Source organism: Aegilops tauschii, chromosome 6, assembly GCF_002575655.3.
Source record: "Aegilops tauschii subsp. strangulata cultivar AL8/78 chromosome 6, Aet v6.0, whole genome shotgun sequence".
In the NCBI taxonomy this organism is placed as follows: domain Eukaryota; kingdom Viridiplantae; phylum Streptophyta; class Magnoliopsida; order Poales; family Poaceae; genus Aegilops; species Aegilops tauschii.
The window spans coordinates 279,295,834-279,305,043 of NC_053040.3; positions in this window are offsets into that span (position 1 = coordinate 279,295,834).

Genomic DNA, 9,210 nt, shown 5'->3' on the forward strand with positions numbered 1-9,210 from the left:
TTCTTCATCACCTCATGGTCGGTGATGTCAGTGGCACCAAGTGCTTGAAGCTCATTTGAGATGTCAGTGAGGCCATCGAAGGTGAACATTTTCATTGTCGAGTCTTTTGAAGCGGTTGAAGAGATCGCGGAGAACGTCAACTCGAGAGTCACGCTGTGTTGAGACTCCTTCATTGACTTTTGATAGCCTATCCCAGATAAGCTTAGTTGTTTCCAAAGCACTCACTCTTCCTACTGCCCTTTGTTCAGATGGCCACATATGATATTCTTCGCTTGAGAATCGAGTTGCTTCAATCTCTTCACATCAGCAGCATTCAGAGAAGGTGTGACTGAGGGAACACCATTTTCCACAACATACCAGAGATCGTTATCAATTGCCTCAAGATGCATTCGCATCTTATTCTTCTACTAGGGTTAGTCCGTCCCATCAAAGGTAGGACACCCAGCAAAGACCTTGATCATACCTGTAGTCGACATAACTAAAACTCCAGGCGGTTAAACCAAAATCACACAGAACAAGGGAGTACCTTGCTCTGATACAATTGAAAGTGCGTTATATCGACTACAGGGGGGTGAATAGGCGATTTTTATGAATTCTTCACTGAGGAATTTCAGGGTGAGGAAATTCCTAAGCGAAGAACTACTTGCAGCGGAATAAGTACTCAGATGCAAACATAAAGAACATAAGCATGGTCATCATGATGTAATGTAAACACGCACAGAGTACAGGAAACGTAAGCACATGATAAAACAGGATGAAGACAAACAGACTAAAGAAATTGAACTGAGGAAATTGAGAAAGTCTTCAGTCAAAGTCTTCAAACATATATGAACAAGCACACAACACAGTAATGAGGAAATGGAAGAGTGGAGGAAATAGAACCAGTAGGCTTGGTGAAGACAATGATTTGGTAGACCAGTTCCAACTACTGTGACAGTTGTACGTCTGGTTGGAGCGGCTAGGTATTTAAACCTGAGGACACACAGTCCCAGACACACAGTCCTCACCGTATTCTCCTTAAGCTAAGGTCACACAGACCTCGCCCAATCACTCGTGGTAAGTCTTCAGGTGACTTCCAAACCTTCACAAACTCGGTTCCTCGGCGATCCACAATTTCCTCTTGGATGCTCTAGACCATGACGCCTAACCATCTGGAAGATGCAGAGTCTTCAAAGGTAACAAGCGTCGGATCCACGCAGGATCAATCTCTTCAGTGATGCTCAATCACTTTGGGTTTGTAGGTGTTTGTGTTTTGGTTTTCCTCAGCAGATGATTTTCGCTCAAAGTCCTCGGAGGATGGGATGCTCTCAAATGACAAGTGTCGGTTTCTCTCGGAGCAGCCAACCAGCTAGTGGTTGTAGGGGCGGCTATTTATAGCCTAGGGAGCAGCCCGACATGATAAGACATAAATGCCCTTCAATGATATGACCGTTAGGTGGGTAGAGATTTTGGGACAGCTGGCGCGTAGCACATCAACGGTCGGATATTTGAGGCTCAAATTCCTCAGGGCTATCATGTTCCTCACTTGTAGGCAATCCACACTGGCGAATTCCTAACTCCTCAGTCAGAACAAATTCCTCATAGACCAAAAGAACTTCGTCTCTGTCACTGAAGAAATTTGACTGAACTGTATGAGATTTCCAATGGCTTCACTCGAAGGAATTGGTAGGTGTAGGATTTTGAGTTGAGCATCACATGGAAATTTTTCCTTAGTATTTCCTCGACCCCCTTTAATAGTACAGTGTTTCCTATGACTCAAGAAAGAGAAAATGAAACTATGAAAACAAAAGTCTTCACGCTTCATGTTCCTCGAATGAATACCAAGTCTTCAAGGTCGCACCAATTTCTTCACTTTCAAAGTCTTCAGAAATCCAAAGTCTTCAGTCGAAGACATTCGTTTTTAGGGGTCGACTTTCTCTTTAATATCAAACTCCTCATAGACTTATAGACCTGTGTACACTCACAAACGCATCAGTCCCTTAACCTATAAGTCTTCAATACACCAAAATCACTAAGGGGCACTAGATGCACTTACACGGGGGGAGCACCCTGCTGTATGCGGGCGGCGCCCACCTGATGGAAGAAATTCTTGACTTGACAGTCCGAGGGCGGTGCCTGCGAGCCACCGTGGAGGGTTGCAACAGCGTGCGGCACCGGTCTCGTGAAGCACGTGATGAAGAGGCCACGCAGATCCTCCCAGGAGGCCACCGAAGATCCTGGCAAGTTGAGAAGCCAGACGAGGTACATGGGGAGCCAGTTTGCCATGACCTTGTCATCGCCGCCCGCCGCCCAAACAACCTCCTCGTACGCTTGGAGAAAGCCTGCCGGGTCCGCTGCGCTGTCGTATCGGGGCGGCAGGTCCGGCCTGAACTTGGGCGGCCACTGCACTCGTCATAGGGCAGGGGTGAAAGCTCAGAGGCCCTCGTCTCCCCCGCATGCATACGTCGGCCCGGTCGACGAAGCGGTGCCCGCCATGAGAGCCGGACAACGGACTGCAGCAAGCAGAGAGGTGGATCCTTGACGCACCCCTACCTGGCGCGCCAAATGTTGGATTTCAGGTTCCACAGACCCTTGAGAGGTTCGAACTCTGGGGTGCGTGCGAAGAACTCCACCTCCCCAGTCTGCCTATTCGTCGATCTCACGGCCTAGCTCGATGAACTAGAAGAAAACGGGACACGGCAGTTTACCCAGGTTCGGGCCACCTTGCGGTGTAAAACACTACTCCTACTTTGTGGTGGATTGGCCTCGAGGGGCTGAGGATGAACTAGTACATTGGGAGAACAACCTCAGGAAGAGGAGTGTTCTTGTGCTCGATGAGCTGGTGGGTGTGAGGATGATCTGAATGATCCGTCCCCTCTACGGTGGTGGTGCTGCTCTATTTATAGGGGCCTTGATCCTCTTCCCAAAATGAAGGCGGGAAGGGATTCCACAACGGCCAAATTCGAAGGGAGACAACTAGTACATGCTATCCTGGCAGAAGTAGTCTTCGCCTGCAAAAGCCTCTGGTCGTGACGCTGTGGTGGCTCGGCGATGACCTCCGTCCTGTCAGTCTTGGTCTTGTTGCACCGGAATGGAAACATTTGGATGATTCCTCGGGACTCCGCGCCTGTGCTTGCCTTTTTAGCACCAAAGAGGAAACTGGTACACTGTGCCCGCTAGCGCCCGCCTAGCCTTGGTCGTCATGGCTCACATCATCTAAGCCTCGCGAGGTGAGCCTTGCATAGAGATCTCTGCTCCTCAGGAGCCAGCCTGAGGAGGCCGCCCCTCATGGAGGTCTTGGTGTCGTCCGCCTCGCGAGGCTTGGCCCCTCGCGAGTGTCTTGATTTGTTTGTTGGTGAAGCCGGGCCGTACCAGGCCGTCGATGGAGCCACGCCATGGGCCACAGGCAGGCAAGTCTGAGCACCCCCATTCCCAGAACGCCGACACGTCCTGACTTTAAAAATCTCGATCCGTCTGACATACTTGAGAGGCTCAACACACATGAGTTCCAGCTATCTGAGAAGAGAGATGTCTATGGTCCCAACTATGGACGATTTCGTGCCTTGAAGGTAAAGGTTGTATCCTCATCTAAAGAATCTGACTGTAGTTCTGATGATCCTGAAGACATAGGCAAAGATCTAGCAATGCTTTTGACAAAGTTCCAAAAGTTCTCCAAGAAGAATCGCTTCAAAAAATCTTCAAGATCCAGCTCCAAGAGTGATGAGGCTTCCACTCGTGACTACAAGAAGAGAACATGCCACAAATGCAAGAAGCTAGGCCACTATATCTCTGAATGTCCTCAATGGGACAAGGAAGCAAAAAAAGAAGAAGAGCAAGGAATATGATTCTCGCGATAGGAAGAAGAAGAAATCCTCAAATTCTTCATATTACAAGAAGAACTCATCTGGCAAGGCTCGTGCGTTCATTGGCAAGGAAATGGATTCGGAGGAGTGTGCTTCTGAGGAGGTGGAGGTGGAGTCTGAGGAGGAGTTTGATTTAGGCGTGGCAAGCCTGGCCCTAGCTTCGGCATTTTTCGCCAAGTCCATCTTCAACACTGAAGTCAATGGTCACGTTGTCGACGCTGGAGCCAATGATGATGCCGATTCTGCTCCCACCTACTGCTTCATGGCAAGAGGTGCTAAGGTAAACTCATGCGATGTTTACTTTCAGACCTCAAGTGATGATCACTCTGAATGTGAATCCAAACCCATCTATAAAACTCTTGCTAAAATTTCAACTGAGCAACAAATAACCATGGAAAAGATTCAAAAATTGCTAGTCAAAAGTGATGACCTGTTGGATGAGGAAATGAATCGAACTCAGTCCTAAATCCAAGACATCAAAAATCTTCGTGTTAAGTACGAGGAACTTGAAGTCGTCATGAAACCCTCTCGGCTACTCATAAGAAGCTTTCCTATGATTATATTCAAAGGAAGCAAGATCTAGAAAAATTGAGATTGTCTCATGAAGATCTTCAAAAGGAAAACGATTCACTACTCACTCAACAGATCAGTTCCGCTCAGGAAGATTTTGTGCCACCTTGCTTAAAATGCCTTGAGAGTGACAATGCTATCTCTATTGCTGAATGCCCTACTACTTTTGAAGTCGCAATATCTTCAACTGTTGATGTGGTAACTAACCCCTCTTCTGAGGATGCCACGACTATTGCTGATGAGAATGCCAGGTTGAATACATTGCATGAAACAAGCATGTGCAAAAGCCTCAAAGGGCATCAGACTCTATGTGATGTCCTCAAGAAACAGATTCTGAACCGAAACCCTAGGAAAGAGAGTGTTGGTTTCAAGAGGGAAATGAATGTTGATGGCTCTTACCGGAAGCCTGAGCAGTACCCCAAAACCACATGGGTTGCTGCAAAGGGCCCTTAAGTGGATCCATCCACCTTATATAGTTTCACTTGTGCTAACCCTATTATCGTTGATGAGTCATTTGACTCCGACTATAAGTTGTTCCAGAATCGGAATGGTGAAGTGTTTGCCAGGTTTATCAGAACTAACTACAGGAATGGGTCACCTTTGAAGAAGATCTGGGTTCCTAAAAGTCGTCTTGAGAAGCTTCCTATGAATGTCTTCATGACACCACCTGGGAAGAAGACAAACCCCAAACCTAAGGCTTCATATGGCCCAAAAGCTTCATACAGACAGAGGACCTCATATGGTCGCCCTAACGCCAATGTTTTGTAGGGAAACTATCATCAGACTCATGAATATGAGCATGTTTCTTCAAACCGCTATGTTCACAAATTGAAAAACTTTTCTGCATATTCCTTTGAGTACTACTCAACTCCTGCAAAACTATTTGCTAGGGCTTCAAAGCCAAAGTTCTCAGATGTTGCACTTAGACTCATTGCTTCTAAGCCACCCCTTCAGATGTGGGTGGTTAAGAAGAATTAACTTCTCTTGCAGGTCGGGTCTCCAGCCGAAAATCATTGACTTCTAAAGACAATGCTAGGGACCAAAAATATCTTGTTGGACGCAAGATAAAATGCCAAAATGGTCTTACCATTTATTTCATCCATGGATTTCTTGATGAACATCCTATCTTACCATCAGAGAATCTTACATTTCATAATAGCCTATGCCGTCAAATGTTTCTCCTTCACAATACTCTTTGTGAAGCCTATCCTACTAACTGCACTGTAGGGTACCACTCCGAAAGCTACTGAATGGATCATGGATAGTGGATGCACTAACCACATGACTGCTGATCAAAGTCTTCTCATGGATTCTACTCTTCGGCCATCTACAAAAAGCCACATCACATTTGCTGACACTAGTAAAAGCAAGGTATTGGGCCTAGGTAGAGTTGCTATCTCAAAGGATCAACACATGGATAAAGTGATGCTTGTTGAATCCCTTGGATACAACTTAGTGTATGTCTCAATGCTTTGTGACCTTGACATGATCGTGATAATTGGAAAATACCAATGTCTTGTGCTAATGGCTTCTGACAAATCTCTAGTCTTCGAAGGTTATCGAAGAGGTGATCTGTATACGGTAGATTTCTTCGCAGGACCACAACTTGTCATATGTCTTCTAGCAAAAGCTTCAGAGTGCTGGCTTTGGCATCAAAGGCTAGGGCATGCAGGCATGAGGAACTTCCACGCTCTTGTGAAGAAGAAGCACATCATTGGCATCGAGGGCGTCAAGTTCAAGAAGGACCATCTATGTGGTGCTTGCGAAGCTGGGAAGATTACTAGGGCAAAACATCCCTCGAAGACACTCATGACGACTTCACGTCCCTTCGAGCTGCTACACATGGACTTATTTGGCCCTAGTCACTATTGTATCCTTACTACCACTGCACATCTTTATGGCTTTGTAATTGTTGATGATTATTCTAGATATACTTGGGTGCACATAATTCTCTACAAGACTAAAGTGCAGGATGTCTTCGGACAATTTGTCAATCGAGCCATGACTAACTATGTCAACAAGATCAAGCACATCAGGAGTGACACTGGCATGAAATTCAAGAACACATGCCTCGACACTTATCTTGATACACTAGGCATCACTCGTGAGCTCTCTGCTCCATACACTCCTATGCATAATGGCGTCGTGGAGCACAAGAACAGGACTCTTATTGAGATGGCTCCTACGATGCTTGATGAGTACAAGACTCTGAGAACATTATGGCCTGATACTGCATGCCATATCATCAACAGAGTTTATCTTTTTAAATTATTCAAGAAGACATCTTATGAACTACTCACTGGTAAGAAGTCAAACGTAAGTTATTTCAAAGTCTTCGGTGCTAGGTGATGGATCAAGGATCCACATCATACTTCCAAATTTGCACCGAAAGCACATGAAGGTTTTATGCTTGGTTACGGAAAGGATTCACACACCTACAGAGTCTTCAACCTCTTTCACTATAAAGTGGTTGAAACTGTAGATGTGCAGTTCGATGAGACTAACAGCTTGGAAAGAGAGCACTTGCCAAATGTGCTAGATGAAGCTTCTCCGAGTGAATCTTTCCAGATGGTGGGTATTGGAGAAATCATACCCATCGAGGAACAGGCAGAAGAGGAAATTGTCATTCTAGCTCCTACTCAACGTGAAGACAATGCTAAGTCTAAAGACAGTGCTGAAGATGAAAAAAATGATCAACAACAATAAAATCTTCACCCTGTTCATCCTCGTGTGGCCAATGCAGTTCAGATTCAGAAGATAATTGATAGCATCAATGCACCTGGTCCGCTTATTCGATCAAGAGCTACGCAACTAGCAAACTTTTGTGGGCACTTTGCATTCGTCTCTATATTCAAACCCAATAAAGTTGATGAAGTCTTCATGGAACCAGAATGGATTCAAGCTATGCAAGAAGATCTTCAACAATTTGAGCTCAACAATGTCTGGGATCTAGTCAAACATCCTGATCCTCGCGAGCACAATATTATTGGCACCAAATGGATCTATCACAACAAACAAGATGAACATGGTCAATTTGTTAGAAACAAAGCTCGTCTCATTGCTCAAGGTTACACACAAGTAAAGGGAATTGACTTCGATGAAACCTTTGCTCCTGTGGCTAGGCTTGAAGCCATTCGCATATTCCTACCCTATGCTAACCACAATAACATCCTTCTGTATCAAATGGATGTGAAGAGCGCTTTCCTCAACGGCAAAATTGAATAAGAAGTATATGTAGCTCAACCACCCGGTTTTGAAGATCCCAAGCATCCTGACATGGTCCACAAGCTCAACAAGGCTTTGTATGGCCTCAAACAAGCACCTCGAGCTTGGTATGATAGACTCAAATAATTCCTGAAGAGAAAACGCTTCAAACCTGGTTCTCTGGATCCCACTCTCTTCATGAAGACATATGATGGAGAACTATTTGTATACCAAATCTATGTGGATGGCATTATCTTTGGCTGCATTGACAAAAGATACATCAATGAATTCGGCCATATGATGCAAGAGCAATATCAGATGTCCATGATGGGGAGCTAAAATTATTCCTTGGTCTTCAAATCTGTCCACAAAGAAATGGCATCTTCATATCTCAAAGATTGCTTGAAGAAGTTTGGAATGCAAGATTGCAAAGGATACACGACGCCAATGCTAACCAAAGGTCAATTGGGCTCCGACGACAATGATAAGGAGTTCAATCAAAAGGTATACTGCTCCATGATTGGTTCTTTATTGTACTTATGTGCATCTAGGCCATATATAATGCTTAGCTTTTGCATGTGTGCCTGATTCCAAGCGGCACTAAAGGGGTCGCATCACCTCACAGTGAAGCGAATACTTCGATATTTGGCTCACACCCCACGCTAGGATTATGGTATCCAAAGGGCTCAAAGTTTAATCTAGTTGGGTTCTCAGATGCTGATTATGCTAGTGACATGGTTGATCGCAAGTACACACCAGGCACATGTCATTTTCTTGGACGATCTCCTGTCTGTTGGTCTACAAAGAAGCAGAACTGTGTATCACTCTCTACTGCTAAAGCTTAATACATTGCTGCTGGATCTTGCTGCTCTCAGCTTCTCTGGATGAAGCGAACTCTCAAGGACTATGGTATCAACATTAAGATGGTGCCCCTCTACTGCAACAATGAAACCTCCATCAAGATAGCTCACAATCCAGTTCGGCACTCAAAGAGAAAGCACATTCAGATTCGCCATCACATTCTCAGAGACCATGTGTTGAAGGAAGACATTGATATCATTCATGTCAACACTGAAGAGCGGACAGATATCTTCACGAAGCCCTTGGATTAGAAAAGGTTTTCATGCTGCGGTGTGAGCTAAATATCTTAGAATCCTTGAATGTCCTGTGATTGGACACACATCCTAACGCTTATGCATGTTGATGACTTAGGTGCACAACACACAAAGTAACATATGTCTTCAATTCATGAAGACATACACTCTAAGTGCAAATACATTAATGCGGAATTTGACTTCATAACGCCGTGATAATTGTGTGTCGTGTCTGGGTCTAATACTTCATATACGGTGGGTAATGCCACCACCAATCTTTCTTGAAGAATTCAGTTTGGCATCACTTTGAATTATCTTCATGATTGATTTGTCTTCAAACATTGGTTTATCTTCATGATTTATCTACACAATATTTGATTTGAATTTCACTTTCTTCAAACATATGTTATGTCCTCTACAACATCAATTATAGCTATGTCTTCAAGTTGCCATTTTCTGCTCTAAGTGAATGTGATCGGGCCCTAACCCCATATGTGCTT